The sequence below is a fragment of the Heterodontus francisci genome, unplaced genomic scaffold, assembly GCF_036365525.1.
Source record: "Heterodontus francisci isolate sHetFra1 unplaced genomic scaffold, sHetFra1.hap1 HAP1_SCAFFOLD_2066, whole genome shotgun sequence".
Taxonomy (NCBI): domain Eukaryota; kingdom Metazoa; phylum Chordata; class Chondrichthyes; order Heterodontiformes; family Heterodontidae; genus Heterodontus; species Heterodontus francisci.
Genome location: NW_027141144.1, coordinates 7,501 through 12,500, shown reverse-complemented (window position 1 = coordinate 12,500; position 5,000 = coordinate 7,501).

The window sequence follows — 5,000 nt, the reverse complement described above, 5'->3', positions numbered from 1 at the left end:
GCACGGAGAGGTGATGCCAGCCGGCGTGCGTCGCCTAACTTGGACAAAATTCTGGGCACGCACTTTTCGTTTGAGAATAGGACATACATGTAGTGCAACCCAAGGAAACCAGGCGACGCCGCCACAATCTGCGCCTGACAGACAAAGATAACCGTTCACAAGGAGCCTTGTTATTTCGCACCAAGTCTTTTGCGGGCATAGTTTCTTTCTTTGACATGTATATCTGTATGAAGGTCGGCTTTGCTCTGCCATCGCAGCCTCCCTTCTTTGCTTTTCTCACTGTACCAACAGACATGTCATAGACTTTGGTTTTTTTTTCATTAATTCTTTTCCTGTGGGTGTGGTGTGCCTCCGCACCCCCCAATCTGTTCCAAGGCCTTGTTTTCTCTCGCTCGCCAAAACACTTTGTCTGTTTTCACAGCCAGTCTACCGGCCTAGACCCAACTGTGCGATATTTCAGAGCCGGCAACAGAGCATGGAAAGTCCGCCAGATTTACCCTTAAATGCTCATAAATGACTTCCAGGCACTCTTCGGAAGGTCTTTTATTTCAAAAGAAGGTCCTTCCTTGAGGGAGCACTTCTTCGGCCACTTTGCAAGTGCAACCGCTGCCAGCAAAAGTTCTGAAAATCGAGTTCCCGAAAATCTCCGGGTACCCCGCCAACCCCCAGCCACCCGAATCGCAAGTGTCAATTCGGCGGGTTGCCTGCCGGTAGTCCTTCCGAAAATGAGGCGCCAAATCGCCGCAACGGCCATTTTTCATTTCGGCATCGGGACTTCCGACGGCAACTGATTAACTAGCCCGGGGACTAGAGCGGCAGCAAATGCAACGTGCCCTCTTGGCGGGAGCAACTTGACCGCCCCCGTGGGGAAAGGTCAACTCGGGGCCCGGGAAAGTCGCCGAGTCCGACCCCATACACTTCCATGAGTTGGGGGTTTTGGCCTTCCCGGCCCAAGGCTCGCCTTATTTCGGCCTGCACTTTCGGAAAAGGGTGCATTCCTTTTGGTTAATGATTTCACCAGCCCGGGTCTTAGCCTCTGCCCCGACGGCTAAGTCTTTTGGTTAATGATTTCCTGCGGCTGGGACTACCCTTTCCCCCCGCCCTGCAGGCACCCGGGTCGGGAGGCCGTCGGGGGCACTTTCCGGGGCAAATCCGGACCCTTACGCAAGGGAGAGTGCGCCCCCCGCCTCGGCCGGGGGTCAGGCTGCCGCCTATTAAGCCCGACAGAAAACCCGAAAAATGGACGAAAATGGGAAAAAATCCCCATCCGAAAAAGGCTTAAAAGTCGGTTGGGCGGCAGCTAGGGTCGGTCTCTGCAGACCTGGAGGCTCGGGTGGACTCTTGGAATAAACGTCCAAGTCCCGACTTGCCACCTCCTACTACTGTGCAGATACCACCGCCAACCCCCAGCCACCCGAATGACAAGCGTCCGATCAGCGGGACGAATTTGACAACTCTGGCCGGACCTCTGGAACTCCATCCCGGGTAACCGGGGCAAATTTTTCCGCTTGATCGCCCTTCCACTGGTTAACCATTTGCCCTTTCGGACTTAGTCTCTGGACATTATTCGACGGATTTTCTGGTTAACCATTTGCCCTTTCGGACTTAGTCTCTGGGCATTATTTTCGACTTTTTGGTTAATGATTTCACACTTTTTACTTACTTTTGCGCTTTTTGGTTAATGATTACTCTGCTTACTGGTTAATTATTTGCCCTTTCGGACTTAGTCTCTGGACATTATTTTCGAGTTTTTGGTTAATGATTTCACACTTTTAACATATTTTTGCGCTTTTTGGTTAATGATTACTCTGCTTACTGGTTAACCATTTGCCCTTTCGGACTTAGTCTCTGCACATTATTTTCGACTTTTTGGTTAATGATTTCACACTTTTAACATATTTTTGCGCTTTTTGGTTAATGATTTCATACTTTTTACTTACTTTTGCGCCTTTTGGTTAATGATTACTCTGCTTACTGGTTAACCATTTGCCCTTTCGGACTTAGTCTCTGGACATTATTTTCGAGTTTTTGGTTAATGATTTCACACTTTTTACTTACTTTTGCGATTTTTGGTTAATGATTACTCTGCTTACTGGTTAACCATTTGCCCTTTCGGACTTAGTCTCTGGACATTGTTTTCGACATTTTGGTTAATGATTTCACACTTTTAACTTAATTTTGCGATTTTTGGTTAATGATTACTCTGCTTACTGGTTAACCATTTGCCCTTTCGGACTTAGTCTCTGGACATTGTTTTCGACATTTTGGTTAATGATTTCACACTTTTAACTTAATTTTGTGCTTTTTGGTTAATGATTTCATACTTTTTACTTACTTTTGCGATTTTTGGTTAATGATTACTCTGCTTACTGGTTAACCATTTGCCCTTTCGGACTTAGTCTCTGGACATTATTTTTGGGTTTTTGGTTAATGATTTCACACTTTTTACTTACTTTTGCCCTTTTTGGTTACTGATTACTCTGCTTACTGGTTAACCATTTGCCCTTTCGGACTTAGTCTCTGGACATTATTTTCGAGTTTTTGGTTAATGATTTCACACTTTTAACATATTTTTGCGCTTTTTGGTTACTGATTTCATACTTTTTACTTACTTTTGCGCCTTTTGGTTAATGATTACTCTGCTTACTGGTTAACCATTTGCCCTTTCGGACTTAGTCTCTGGACATTATTTTCGAGTTTTTGGTTAATGATTTCACACTTTTTACTTACTTTTGCGATTTTTGGTTAATGATTACTCTGCTTACTGGTTAACCATTTGCCCTTTCGGACTTAGTCTCTGGAGATTATTTTCGAGTTTTTGGTTAATGATTTCACACTTTTTACTTACTTTTGCGATTTTTGGTTAATGATTACTCTGCTTACTGGTTAACCATTTGCCCTTTCGGACTTAGTCTCTGGAGATTATTTTCGAGTTTTTGGTTAATGATTTCACACTTTTTACTTACTTTTGCGATTTTTGGTTAATGATTACTCTGCTTACTGGTTAACCATTTGCCCTTTTGGACTTAGTCTCTGGACATTATTTTCGGGTTTTTGGTTAATGATTTCACACTTTTTACTTACTTTTGCGATTTTTGGTTAATGATGACTCTGCTTACTGGTTAACCATTTGCCCTTTCGCACTTAGTCTCTGGAGATTATTTTCGACTTTTTGGTTAATGATTTCACACTTTTAACTTAATTTTGTGCTTTTTGGTTAATGATTTCATACTTTTTACTTACTTTTGCCCTTTTTGGTTAATGATTACTCTGCTTACTGGTTAACCATTTGCCCTTTCGGACTTGGTCTCTGGACATTATTTTCGAGTTTTTGGTTAATGATTTCACACTTTTTACTTACTTTTGCGATTTTTGGTTAATGATTACTCTGCTTACTGGTTAATTATTTGCCCTTTCGGACTTAGTCTCTGCACATTATTTTCGAGTTTTTGGTTAATGATTTCACACTTTTAACATATTTTTGCGCTTTTTGGTTACTGATTTCATACTTTTTACTTACTTTTGCGCCTTTTGGTTAATGATTACTCTGCTTACTGGTTAACCATTTGCCCTTTCGGACTTAGTCTCTGCACATTATTTTCGACTTTTTGGTTAATGATTTCACACTTTTAACATATTTTTGCGCTTTTTGGTTAATGATTTCATACTTTTTACTTACTTTTGCGCCTTTTGGTTAATGATTACTCTGCTTACTGGTTAACCATTTGCCCTTTCGGACTTAGTCTCTGGACATTGTTTTCGACATTTTGGTTAATGATTTCACACTTTTAACTTAATTTTGTGCTTTTTGGTTAATGATTTCATACTTTTTACTTACTTTTGCCCTTTTTGGTTAATGATTACTCTGCTTACTGGTTAACCATTTGCCCTTTCGGACTTAGTCTCTGGAGATTATTTTCGAGTTTTTGGTTAATGATTTCACACTTTTTACTTACTTTTGCGATTTTTGGTTAATGATTTCACACTTTTTACTTACTTTTGCGATTTTTGGTTAATGATGACTCTGCTTACTGGTTAACCATTTGCCCTTTCGGACTTAGTCTCTGCACATTATTTTCGAGTTTTTGGTTAATGATTTCACACTTTTTACTTACTTTTGCGATTTTTGGTTAATGATTTCATACTTTTTACTTACTTTTGCGATTTTTGGTTAATGATGACTCTGCTTACTGGTTAATTATTTGTACTTTCGGACTTGGTCTCTGGACATTATTTTCGACTTTTTGGTTAATGATTTCACACTTTTAACATAATTTTGCGCTTTTTGGTTAATGATTACTCTGCTTGCTTGTTACTGATTTCCCCTTTCGGACTTGATCTCTGGCCGTTCTTTTCGACCTTTTTGGATCAGGTTTCCACACTCTGAAATTATTTTGGGCTCACTGATTAGGCGAGATCAAGGGGGCATGCCTGGGCACTTTGGGCTCAGTTTGGGAAGGCGGCGTCCGTGTGCTCCTCCGCCCTTCCCGCACTTGCGGCTAGGTTTGCCAAACTGCGCTGACCCGCAGCCCTGCCTTTTTGCCCACGGCACGGAACGACTCAAGTCTGGCTCCGTTCCAGGCCGTTGCCTCCGGCTGCCCGCCGTCCGGCCGGCCTGGGACGTACCCCGGCTGACGGCGCCGGAGCCCCTCTAGCAGCCACCGGTGCCGCGGGCCAATGGGTCCGGGCGTTCCGGAGCTATCGGTGGGGAAGTGCTCTCCCCTTTTCCTGACGCCGTTCGCCCGAGCAGAGGTGCAGCCTGACGGGACTGCTGTCGCCTTCCGCGGCGCACCGGCCCCTTTCACCTGCCGTCGACCGCGCGGAGCTCGGACCTTCCTCCCCGAAGTTATGGCCCCGGCGCCGGAGGGTTCCCGGGGCCGGGCATTCAGCGGGGTGAGTCTTCACCTTCCCGGTCAGCCTGCGGGGTCGGTGCGCCGGCACTCGACGCGGGAGGGTCCCCTCTTTCCGTAGAGCCCCGCCCGGTGCCGATCGGCCGGCGG